The sequence below is a fragment of the Mus musculus genome, chromosome 1 (genome assembly GCF_000001635.26).
Source record: "Mus musculus strain C57BL/6J chromosome 1, GRCm38.p6 C57BL/6J".
Lineage (NCBI taxonomy): Eukaryota > Metazoa > Chordata > Mammalia > Rodentia > Muridae > Mus > Mus musculus.
Window position 1 is genome coordinate 190784343 of NC_000067.6, and position 13424 is coordinate 190797766.

Consider the following 13424-nt stretch of genomic DNA (forward strand, 5'->3'; position numbering starts at 1 on the left):
TGACTGGTGATGAGTCCCAAGACCTCGCCAGTATCTGCCTCTCTGATATCATTCAAACAAAAGCAGCTGACTATTATTTGACCTACAACTCGAGACACTGTTCAGAAGTTTCTAGAAAGTTAGTGAGATACAGTGAAATGTACTAAGTTAGGTAGGCACTGGAACCCTGGTTCTAGCCATACTCTACAGAGCTTGCTTGAGGAATAATTACAGTGCTCAGGACAGAACACTTCACACCCTGAGGCAAGGGCAAGGTTGGTGACATACCATTTCTCATGCAAACAGCCAGGGACAGACCCATTTCAGCAGCTTCTTGATCCTTTTGGGGACTACAAAAGGGCTTACAAAGAAGGAGACCTGCAGCTCAGACCTTCCAGTCTGACACTGCCCACAGTGTTCTGCCAATCACAACCTCCATTCTCTAATGAGCAGACCTCAGCTATGTTAACAGGAAAGAAACGGACACTAACTCCTGCCAGAGAGTGCATGGGACTGAAAGACCAGGATCCATCTAGCACTGTGTGTGAACTGTGAAGTTCACACACACTGCAGCATCTAGCGCTGTGTGAACTGTGACTTTCACGCACACTGCAGCACCTAGCGCTGTGTGTGAACTGTGACGTTCACGCACACTGCAGCTCTGTGCTGAATGACCAAATTACAAGTGGAGCCTGTTTTCAAACAGGAGAATTCTGATTAAAGAGAACTGGGGGAGAACTGACAAATGTTTTAGTGATCTCCTCTAGGATGGTGCAATTCTTAGCATCTATCAACCACATATACACTTGGGACAAAGTTCAAGAGCACAGTGAGATGGTGAAGAGCAGGCAGGTTTGCAGGGCAGTACTAGGTGTGGGGAAGGACCTGTGTGCACTCCACAGTTTCCACAGACTCAACACTCCTTGTTAAAGGCCTGACATGAATCTCGGGACTCTTCTGGAACATGTGAGTTATCTGGGGGTCCCCCCTCTCCTCACCCAGCAAGCTTAAGAGACACACTCCTTGGGGGCTGTTTCAGAGCTACAGTACCCCTCCTCCACACACAGAGCCACTGTTGCCTTCAGAGGAGTATTCTTAGAAATGTTACCCAGGATGTGTGTTCCCAGAAGCCTCAGAAAAACAATGAAGAAATGGTCACAGGCCTGCCATCAGGTACAGCCCTTGGCACATGTCCTTCCAGTCTACACAGATCACACAATTTTCCTATCAAAATCCCCACACAGCATCTCACTGGCCGTTCGATAACATTTAAATACCTTGCTCAATCAGCCACATGCATGTAATCAGAGCTCCGTGTAGGATCTCAGCCCATCCTGTCAACTAGTGTGGACACAGAAGGAGCATAAACGAGGCTCTGTGTTGGCCCAGATGTGCAGACTCTGCCACATACTGTTAAATAATGAAGACCTAAAACAAGTTTCCCCATCAGCATCCATAGTGAATATACTTTTTTCTCTATTCCACTTCTTTAAGATAGAGAGTAGATAGCATTATGTTACTTAGTTTTATTAAGGTTTTACCTATTCAGAACTCAAGACTAAAATAACAGGTCAGTCACCCATTTAGAATATGTGGACGACACTCTGTGCCATGTGTAGACACTGTTGGACTAGGTGAGTGTCACGGCAATGGGCACAGGAGTCACACTGCCGACCACACTGTGGTCAGAATAACTAGGCACCCTATGTATGGAACATGTTTCATATGTCAATCATTTTACACTTCCTAACATCTCACAGAGAACTTATTTGCATGAAGAGAGACACCATCTCCTGTGAGCAGCAGAAGATGCAGACCAAGCCAGCTCAGAGAATATGCATGTTAGAGGATGCCTTTTAGGGTCTCACAACTTGCCTAAGGAGCTCCAGACTGGAGTCATGCTGTCTCCCCACAAGGATCCTTCTAAAGCCCAGTGAAGGCTTGCTGAGGTGGCCTGTATGTTAATGTAGCACAGTTTACAAGAACACCTTTTAATGCAGCCTAGCCCATGGAGCTCAAGTTCTGCCTGCCTCACATTACCACTGGGAACCTGCTCCCACGTGTAATATGGCAGGTGCGCAGGGTAAGGGTGCCAGACACAGATAAATACTGGATCTTCTGAGCATGGAGGAATTTGGGGGTGGGGGGAAGAGAAGGACTCACTTTGAGACACAAGGTAAAGTTGGCATGCATGCCAGATAGAAGAAGACTTTAGAGACCTAGAGTCCTACTTCACTAGTCACTGGAGACACATACCACCTCAGCAGTCAGAAGTCCCTGGGTGGAGATGACCAAGTGACCCGGAGGATCCTTCACTGTGCTGTGGATTTGGCCAGCTAGTCCTCTAAGACTGAGATTCATCGGCTTTAATGCTTTGAAATCCCTGGTCATGTCATCCAGGTGTTTACAGGGAGACAATAGAGCTTCGGCTGTGGGCTGTGGACAGCAAGAGGGTGATGGCCCCGTGGGAAGAACGGCAACTTCCGTTCTCACTTCTCTGTGTGTGCTAGCTCCTCAGGACACACCACTGGCGGGGACACTGTGGAGACGCCTGACTGTGCCTGGAGCCGCTACTGCTGCTGCTGTCCTCCCTCATTCCCGCTTCTCTTCCTCTCCCCTGGTTCTCCCTCTGACACAACTAGCCCCATACTCTAAAGACGCCCAGCCTAAACTGGTTCTCATGTCTATAACAAAGTTTCTCACGTCACTCAAGGCACAACTTGCTTTGGCTCATAGTTTGTAGTCTCCAGTCTAGGTTCAACAGCTTCCTGGCTTATGGCTCCAGAAAAAAAGGAAAATCTGGCATGATGAAGAAAAGTTCTCCCTTCATGGAGACCAGGAGGCTGGGGACAAGGCACACCTTGCCAGTACATGCCTTGAGTGACCCACCTCCTCTGCCAGGAGGCCCACCCACCTCCCACCTCCAGTAAGACCATCAACTGGTCACCCTGCTGACAAGATCAGTGCCATCAAACCCTCCCTCACTTCCCGGAAGCCCAGTCTACAACCATACCTTTGGCACACAGCCTCAGGGAACATACCAGACTCAAATCACAAGAGACCTAAAGAGACTGCCTGAGAGCCCGTGTGCAAGAACATAAAGGCCACCATGTTGTGTGTGCAGCTGCTGAACCTCATTGCTGTGTCACTGGCATCACAGCTGCCTGGCTTTCCTGGGAGAGTCTATAGCAGAGAGTTAACGTCCAAGCAGCTGGGCAGCTGGAGTGCACGGGAGCTCTGTACTCCTGAGCCGTTCCACAGGATTTAAACAGAGTATAACTCTCTTAGTTGTCAGAACGCATGATGTTGGCTGCCTTTTTAAAGGCCCTGAAAAATAATTATTCCTCTTAATAAATTATATAAAACTTTCAATATATAATATGAAGTTCCATGGGTAAAAAGTAACTGAGGTTTCGGTGGCTGTCAAACCTACTGCTCTAAAACTGCTTTACTCGAAAAATCTGGAAACTATTGCAGCCCCAGCACAGAGCGAGGGCACTGACATACACAGTAGCTATGAGACAGTTGATGTGTTCACTGCAAGTCCAGCATGTGGTCAGTGAGGTGGCTCAGGGGTAAAAGTGCCTGTCACACAGGCATGGTACCCACGTGAAAGCCGATGTGACTGCTGACATCATAACCAGCACCCCACAGTGAGACGGGAGACGGAGACAGGCCAGCCAGAAGCCCGAGTGCAGAGCAGCACTGGATACAGCCCTACATACACTGCATACTCTTCTCCCACCCTGAGACAAAACTAAATCTACAATGTAGAGACTGTAAGGAAGTGCCACATACGGCGGTGTGGCTGTTTTACGAGCACTGTGTAGCAGGGAAACCGGGAACCCCTTTAAAACTCACTCCATTTTGAAAATTTGTTACATTGTGTAAAAGGACAGGTTTTCTTGCACTCCCTACGTGTTAACTTCTCGTGTGCCCCAGCACCACCACTGTATTGGTAACCTCTGGGCTGGGTAGTATCCTTGCTCCCACAAGTACAGGGGTCTCACAGGCACTGAGCAAAAAGACCAGAGAAAACACACTTCCCTCAGAAAACTACTTCTTAGGTCCTCACAGAAACCGAGGTGAACAGGCTTCATCTCCATCTCTGGCCACTGCCACAACCAGCCACCGGGCCTGCCTCCCTCCCTCTCCTCAGAACTCATTCTTGGCCTGTGCAAGGGAGGTGCATCACCCTCTTCTCGCAGTGTGAAGACATCCATGTGGCTTGAGTTATGTCCCAGCTCACCCAAAGACTGAGTAGGTCACACAGCAAGTGCCAGCAGCTAACAAAACTCAACAGAATTTCAATCTACCACCCATTCTAGTCCTAACTTCAGAACAGAATCTTAACTCCCACTAAAGACTCAACCATCATGTTTCTTGGATGGAACAGCAAAGACTGCCATGAATGCGATGGCGCCTTTGTCTGACTAGGGTTGACTGTCTCCCAGAACTTCAACAAGTCACGGGGGTTTTCAGAAAAACAGTGTGGTCTTATCAATGCTGACCATCCAAGACTTCCTAAAGCACAGAATGAGAGTTGCTTAGCCCGTGACTGCCAGTCTTCTCAGTCTCCTCTTCACAGCCAAAAGCAGAACACATGGAGCCAGCTCCTGAGTTAGAAGCAATAAAGTGGGAAGTGTGGACTCACGTCTGAGCCTGTGGTGGTAGCCTATGATCCCAGCACTCAGAGGCTGAGCAGGAAGATCCTGAGTTCAAGGAACACCTGTTTACAAAAGGAGGCCCTGCCCTTATCCACTCCCAACCTGGAAAAATGAGAGAAGTGGTCTCTAACCATGTGGCAAGTGGCAAAGACACCAAGCCAAGCACGCTCACGGGCTCAGGGAACCGGACGGACACTGGGGGCAGAGTTAGAGCCACCTTCACACTTGCAGGGCCAGGGGTGCTGCTCCAGACCACGCAGTATTATATTAACTAAGCATGTATCAAAGGCTCAAGTGAAGAATAAAAACCAAAGACAGAGCTAAACTCTTCTGGAAGCCACACTGGAAAATCGAGAAAACCAGAAAATGCAGATTAAACTCATCGAGGCTTTGAGTGAAAGCCACCTTCCGACACAGCCTCGTGAGGATGAATCAGCCGTGCATCTTTCTTAGGTGCTGTAGTCTCCAACATCCCAAATGCAGGCTTTGTCTTTCCTTTAAAGGTGTTAAATGCCTTCTTGGGATGACTCATAACCTCTCCTAGCAGCACCTTGTGTTCACTGGCTTTCTCTAAGACTGCAGATCAATAAATTCGAAATTCTTTAAAGAGAATTTTACATGGAGAAAAATTCTACTTTAATTTAGGATAAGTATTTAAGTATCCCTCCTAGATAGAGGCATGGTGCTCACGCCTGTGACTCAGTCCTTGGGAGTTAGCTGGAAGCAGGAGGATTTTTGAGCTTGAAAGGAGTCTAGGCTACATAGTGAGTTCCAGGCCATCTTGGGCTACATACAGTGTAAGACGGTCTCAAAAAGCAAACACACAAACAGCACCACAACATCCAAGTGCAGGCAGAAGGGGCGCATATCTACATACCTATAGATCTCTGGATAGGCTACATTATTCTTCATAGCTAAACTTGTGAAATACATACGTCTTGGACACTTAACTTTTCTTTTGGAGGGTAAAAATAAAACTCAGTGAAAAAGCAGAAATTATAGTAAATAAAGTTTTAAAATAACACTCCATTAAATCACCATCCACACACTCAAGCAATGCCAAACAGTAACCTAACAAGTTTGTATCAGGCATGGACCAATCTTAAAGCCACAGACTCATACACGACACTAAAATGATAGCAGAAGCCCTCTGTGTAAAAGAGGGAGAAACACGGATGACTTCTGCTACAGGATCCTCTGTTTTGCAAATTGTCAAAAACAAAAACTGAGTGCCTGACTTTGTTATGTGCATGTATGTGTACATACCAGTGCTGGCTACACCAAGTGTGTGTGACCTTGCCCGTGTGCCTGTCAATGCTGACTACTTTGTCTAAGTGGCTTGACCTGTGCATATGCATGTTAGTAGTAGCTACACTGTCTGACCTTGTGTGCACTGTGCACGTGTGTGTGTGTGTGCATGTGTGTGTGTGTGTGTGTGTGTATGTGTCAGTGCTGGTTACACTAAGTGTCTGACCTTGTGTGCACTGTGCATGTGTGTGTGTGTGTGTGTGTGTGTATGTGTGTGTGTGTGTGTGTGTGTGTGTGTGTGTGTGTGTATGTGTCAGTGCTGGTTACACTAAGTGTCTGACCTTGTGTGCACTGTGCACGTGTGTGTGTGCACATGTGTGTGTGTGTGTGTGCATGTGTGTATGTGTTTGGAGGGAGCTTGGCATGTCTAAATTTTTGTAAAATTTTAAAGTATTTACTAAAATTTAAAATAGTCAAGATTTTATAAAGTTTTTACAAGAAGCCAGGCATCAGTAATGCATGCACATAGTAAAGAAAGGTGCTTTAATAAAGCCATCTGTCATTACTGATACTCGTGAGCCAGGGGAAAGAGCATCTTTCTCCCGCTACACGTGTCCCTTAGCTAGCACTGGGAAGCATTAGTCCCGTGCTCCCACACACATGCAAGCTCTCCCTGCAGCATCTGCTGCTAATTGAAAGGGACTAGAATTACAAAATCCTAGTCAATTTCTCTCCAGCTCTTGCTGTGTGTAAAGATTTTCTATGCAGGGGCTAAGCATTAGTCGTCCACTACAGCTGATGGCTAAAGACCAGAGAGAAGGAAACACACGGGAAAGCATTTTGTGTCCAGCATTATATGGACTCAACTGTGGCAAGAGAGACAGCTAAGCTTGTCTTTTGTTAGCTAGGTGCAATTCCATTCTGTAAATATAACTAGCCACCTATGAAGGCCTATTAACATCCTAGTTAGCCCAGTTGTCTATGTCCTCTGTTGGGGCAGTCTCCTTTGATATAACTTCAAAAGTAACTGTCAATATTATACCAATTATGTCTTTATTTCTGGCTCCCGAGCATAGTTTCTGGGACACAGGAGGCACCTGATAAATGTGTGTTGAATACATAATCCAATTGCATCTCGGAACACTTCACTCAAAGCATTCAAAGCACCCACAAAGAGCCGAGAATATTTGTTTTAAGAGCCATGATCTATCTCAAGTCCTCTGCACTTTTACGCCTTGTAGACTATGAAGTTTAAATGACATCTGATGTTCCCACGGTGGCAAGTGGAACACAGATTAGAGAGGATGGCAGTGGGAGTCACTCAGATGCTAACTGTGGCACTGTTAGCAAGTTGATAGTGGCTTCGGCTGGGCAGTGGAGTGGCACCTCTCACAGTAGCTGCCTCTGGGTGACAGCTTGCTCTGCTGCATGTGGCACGGGCCTGTGAAACGTGAAAAGGTCTAGTGCAAATGCCAGGCAGAAAGAAAGAAAGCTGGGCCAAGAGAGGCTCCAGCCTTGCTTCCTGCCTTGCTCTCCTAATTCAGTGTGTGTTAGCTAAACTGCCCCTGACTGCTGTGGGGTGGAGAACAGGATAGGAGCAGGAGCCGAATGGGCCGGCTCAGCTTAGGCCCCTCCCACTTAGGTCTGGATTTCTCCTAAGGGTGATGTGGTTCTACACTTTCTTGAATTATCTGCATAACTAGGTCCAAAACGCTTGGTTTCACTTCATCAGCACTCTGGGGCCAACAATTATTTGTTCAAGGTTTATAGGCATCACCCCACGCTGTTTTCTTGGGAGATGAAATCAGAGCGGTGTGTGCCATGTCATGTAGCATCTGGATGACTGATTCCTAGGCTACACAGCCTTGCTTCCTCCCGCAGCCCACACGTCTCGCAGAGAAAACCAACAGCATGCTCCATTCTGCACTGATCATCTCACAACAACTCTGCTCTGAACGGCCACCGGGTGTCATGGTACTCCCGACCAAAGCCATTGCCATTGATGGATGAGGCAAAGGCTAACTGGAAACTGAGGACAACAGGCACAGCTCTTCCCGCTGCTCTGCTGGGCTAGGCAGGTCAAGGCTGCACTCTCTGCTGTTAACAGGGCTTCTGCATCCTCACCTGCCTTACCACCATTAACTTTTCAAAAACCTTAGCACGCCCAGACATTATCTGAAAGGAATATTTATGAAGAATTGCATAGGAGCAAGCCCTGCATATGGTATGCCTTTAACTTCTTAAAACTTTAGCATTTCCAGACATTTATCTGAGGGAAATGTTTGTGAAGAATTGCTTAGAAAGAATAAGCCCTCCATGTGGCATGGAGGGAGACCGAAACAGACAAGATTTCATAGGAAATGGGGATATGGTGTAAATGAAAGCAGCTCCTCAAAATCCTAAGAACGCAATGCTTAAGATTAAGCATTCCAGGCCAGCAGGGTAGCTCAGGGGGTATAGCACTTGCTGCACATATATGAGACCTTAGTTTAAAACTCCAAACTCGCTAAAAGTCAGGCACAGTGGAGCAGTAGGGTACAGGACAGGCAGAAACCCATGGGTTCCCTAGCCAGGCAATCTAGCCTAAAGGCAAGTTCCACATTCACTCGAAGACTGTTGCAAAAATAATGTGGAAAGCAACAGTGGAACACACCAGACTATGGCCTCCACACACCTGAGTAAAGCATGGGCATGCACACATGCACACACACACTCACTCATGCACACACACACACACACACACACACACACACTCCACGATTCAGCCTTCTGTCTTCTCTGCTAATCAGAGGCAAACAGAAGCCCCTCAACTTATGATGCTGGTACGGTACTGCAGTCAGCTGCCTAACTGTCCCAGACCAACTCCAGCATCAAGACAGAAAGCATCACTCTGCAGCCATGGCTTCCAGGGCCTCACACCTGAAGACAGAGCATGCATAAGATCAGAAAGGAAGGGGTTTGGTGAAATTAACCTCCCTTTAATGGTCCAACGTCTAGGTATTAAAGTCCGCAAGGGTCTGAATGCCAAAGGGCTTGTCCCCAGCTTGGCACTACAGGAAGCCAAGGAATGTTTAAGAGCTGGGGCCTTGGGGCTGGAGAGATGGCTCAGCAGTTAAGGGCACTGACTGCTCTTTCAAAGGTCCTGAGTTCGATTCCCAGAAACCACATGGTGGCTCACAACCATCTGTAATGAGATCCGATGCCCTCTTCTGCTGTGTCTGAAGACAGCTACAGTGTACTCATATAAATAAATCTTTAAAAAAAAAAAAAGAGCTGGGGCCTGGTGAAAGGTCTTTAGGTCATTGGGGACATGTACGTATTGAGGAGGATCTTAGGACCCAGGTATGAAGAGAATTCCTGGCCCCACCCACTCCTGAGTGCTATACAGCAACTGCTCCAACTGAGCCTGAACTAGAACCTCCAAAGCTAAGAGCCAAAGTAAGCCTGCTGCCTGTTAGTTCCAGCAGTTCCTGAGGCTGACGCTGCCCTTTCGCTGAATGCCAGGCCGTGAGGAAGACTACGGAGAGTGAAGCTGTGCTTCGCCTCTCCTTCGTGAGCTACTGGACTACTGACCATCCTTGCACGTGCTTTACTTCTAGGAGCTGACGAGTTTCTTCTCTTACGGGGCCCGGACATATACAGCTCTAAGATACTAAATGGCAGGAGCTAAGTTATTCAGTGCCCACCATCTCACTCTCTGTTCCCACTCTGTGGCCAGTACGAGAAATGTGACCTCAAAACATTCAGCTTGGTTAAGGTGTCAGGCCAAGTTAGGGTACGTGTGAGGCTCCCAGGTCCTTCTGACCCCAGGGCAGGAGACCCTCAAGCCCTTCCACATCCATTCTTCCCTCTCCTGGGTGGCAGACAGGCTTCCCTGCCTGACAGGAAAGACTTCTGAAGACTTGACACCCTTTTCGCTTCGGCAGGTAGTGGAGTGCAAGTGTGAAACCCCGGCTCTTTTCTGGAAACTGGACAGTTTACTCCCCTTGAAAGAAACAGATTGGCTTTGCAGCAAAAACTGGAGGCAAAAGATGAAAGACACTTGCTGATCAGTCCAGAAAAAAACGCCTATGTACCAGGGACCTACTGATCATTTTGCTCAAGGGCAAATTCTAGCAAGTCACAAATGCAACCCTTCTCAAATTAGCTTTAAACTCAGCCGTGCCTTCCATTACTTTCTCCAGAAGAGGAAAAGCCTGCCCTAAGACCACAGTCCCATTTCCTGACTATGTCCTCATAATTTCTAAATACACAGCTTTATTTATTTTGTTCCTGTTTGCTGAAATCACTCTACAACTCTTAAATGCTCATATTTAAATAAACCTCGCTTCTTTCATCCTTATTATTCCTGTTGGGAATTTTTGGTGTATTCTAAAGTGTCTTGCTTCCTCCTCTAAATGAATTTTTTCAATAAATCCCTCATGCCCATACTTTATAGTTTTTATAAAAACTCTACAAATGTATGAAAATATACTTTAAGAGTCTTCCAAGTAAAATAATTCCTTGAACTCAACTCTTCGGTGGAATTCTGTGCTTGATGAACTTCAGTTCTGACCAATTTTTGTATAAGAAATGTGTTGTATGATTGACATAGGTGATCTTATTTCTATTCAACAATCTACTTACTACTATGAAAAGGAGGCCTGAAAAATCTTAAATAATTTGTCCAAGATCAACACAAGCATCAACGCCATGTCTGGGACAAACCATAAGGGCCTAGCAATTCTCAATGACATCGAAATCTCTAAATTAAGAAGTGTCTGATGGTCTCAACACATATTAATCCACCCCTGGGTTGAATCCTAGCTCTAATATAAAGCACTGAAGTACACTACTGAGTACCACACTTACTAAGAAAGAAACGGAGGGGAAGGGTGTGATGGAGAAGGGCAGGAGAGACTACTCCCCCAAAATATATTCATGAATTATGCGTGACTAGTCGGTCTGGGGACTCTCTGGGGAGCACAGGACGGAGGCATTGAGTGTCCTGCTCTACCCTGAATTCTGCAGACTGAATGCTGTTTCACTTTTCACTGTCAGCTGTGAGCTGTTTTCAAGTGTGAAATCGCCTAACAGAGGAAGCAAAGCTGTCATTTGACATCTGGGAGCGTGGAGATGCGGCTGCAGAGGAAAGTGTGTCGGTCCTCTTCAATTCATGCACACTCACCTATAAAACTCCAGGCTGATAACTAGTCAGTGAGAAAGACCAATGTAAATTTCAAGTTTTTAAAATTAAGGGTTCATAATGGGGTTGAAAGTCACAGTGTCAGAGACACAGGAAACAGGCGTGTGGGTGAGGGCATTAGCTTGATAACCAAGCTGGATCCGATTCTGTTCGCCTGAGCTAGCCTGTACACTGAATTTTCAATCAGTCTTTGTATGTCACATGGTTAAGAGTATAAGTTTTATTTCTAGCTGCCTTTGATGGTAAAAGATACTGCTATGAAAACATTAACTACAGTCCCTGACATTGTATTTTATTTTTCTATAACACTAAAAATGTTGTAGCAAAATTTATTCTATGCTACTAAGTGGAGAAATATTTCAAATCCTTGGGTCAAAAACTTGGTGAAGCTCTGGTTTCTATAGCATTGGAAATAAAATTCAAATTACCACGAGCATGTGCTCAAGAGAAAAGTGAGCGGCACCCTGGCTTCTGATCACTACCTGTCCTAGTGCATCCAGGAGCTCCTGAGGGTGTGCCCGAGAGAGGACAGTGCTGCAGACCTACTCAGTGCTGCATACCCTCTGCCTACCTGGCCCACTGCGGCCCTGCTTTCCTCTTTCTCCCCGCCATTCTGTTTGTATGCAGTATGAAAGGAAGCCGTTTGCCATGAGTGAGGTTTATTTAATAAAAACCTTGCTAGATAATCCAAAGATACGAAACGAACCCGAAAAGTCCAACTTTGAGAAGAGGGCTAAGTCTGCTCTGTAAATTCGTATTCTCAAGATCCTCTTGATAGAGCCGCAGCTGTAGCCATTTAAGGGCCGGCTTTTTCACAGGCACAGACAGACAGAGCTCCATGGGTTTTGTCTTTGTATCGCTGGATCTCTTTGCTTTAACATAAAAGGCGATTTTTTTTTTCAAGTTCTTAGTTTTTTTTGCAGGAACTTGTGAGCCTTCGTAGACATGGCTGGAGGTCTGTGGCTTTAAATCCAAGATCACAAAGTTGGCAGAAGCAATTCTTAAACAACAGAAGGTGATCATTTGCATTTCAAAATTTATCTATCTTGCTTTTCCCCTCAATTAGACCCAAACATGTTGATTCCCAGGTTTCTGTGAGTGTTTTCTGGTCTAAACTTATTTATAGAACAGAATAATAGCCCCCCTGCTAGTCTGGCGTTTGCTCAAGTTTCTGTCCATGTAAATCGAATCTGTTACTGGAAATTTTTCTCAAAATATCAAGGCACATCATCCACAAGATAAAAGGATGCGGTGATAGTATAAAGTACAGGCAGGTGGGTGATGGTTTTTGAACAAACAGCTGATAAGGATCCCGGGAGGGAGGAGGGCAGGGGCAGGCCACACTGGATAAACAGAGGGCAGAGCTCCCCTCAGCACCCTCTGGACTTTCCTTTCTAACCAGGCAGCAGAGCTTTGGCTTTAGTGACTATCTCAGCGGGACTCAGGTCAGAGTTAGGGGGAGGGCCGAATGTGGGAGAGAGAAATTGCTGCCAGGGACTCTCTTTACCTTCTGCTGTGGTCACTGTGCACTGGAATGCTGGCCCATTGCCACTGCTCTCGGCCACTGACAAGGGAGACTACCTACTCACAGGAGAGCCTTTTGGTTTTTAGGGATGTGCTGCAGCTTGAGGCTCCAACCCCTCTAGGATTCCGAGGTGCAGGCTCTGCCTCTATAGGTTTGAGGTCCTGTTAACAAGAAGGAGGCATCTACTTTTCTGGGTTTCTCCTTGTCGCTAAAGTTGATCTGCCCAAGGGTTGGAGGAACAACCCCCGTGGCTCATGCACAGAGCAGTTAAGCAGCTGGAAGGTGCAATTCTTTCATACAAACAATCACAACAAAGCCTCTCTTTAGACTACAGTTTGGCTGGATTTTTTTTCCCCCAAACACTATGAAGGACAACCTGGAAGGGGACTGCAGAAATCGAAGAATCCATTAATGGTATACTGCCACCTGCTGGTCAAATGTGAGGAATGGCATTCCTGGAGCCTGGACTTGGAAACTGGTGAACATGGAAAACTGTTACTTGGAATTAATTGTTAACCTGGAACAGTACACTTGGAAACTGATAAACTCAGTGAGTGAAACTGAGGGTTTGTGTGGGATAGTTTTATTCCATCATGTCAAAAGGCTCATATGCTAAAGGAGAACCGGCCTGTGAGTGCTCAGATGGCAAACAGCCCCACAGCCACTGCTTCGGAGAGAAGCATGCACGCACGACACTCAGCTCTAATCTCCGTGGCACACTGGGCCCCACTTCAGGACAGAACACACTTTACTCACAGGCTCTCCTCCCAGGTCTAAGGTGGACTCTAAAACCTCCAAATTCACTGTAATTAGCAAATAT

General features: G+C 46.4%; 1 protein-coding gene across 9 annotated transcripts in view; it reads right to left on the reverse strand.

The window, feature by feature from the left end:
- Positions 1-13424, reverse strand: part of Rps6kc1 (ribosomal protein S6 kinase polypeptide 1) — a 140132-nt gene that overhangs the window by 11464 nt on the left and 115244 nt on the right. The window lies entirely within an intron of this gene.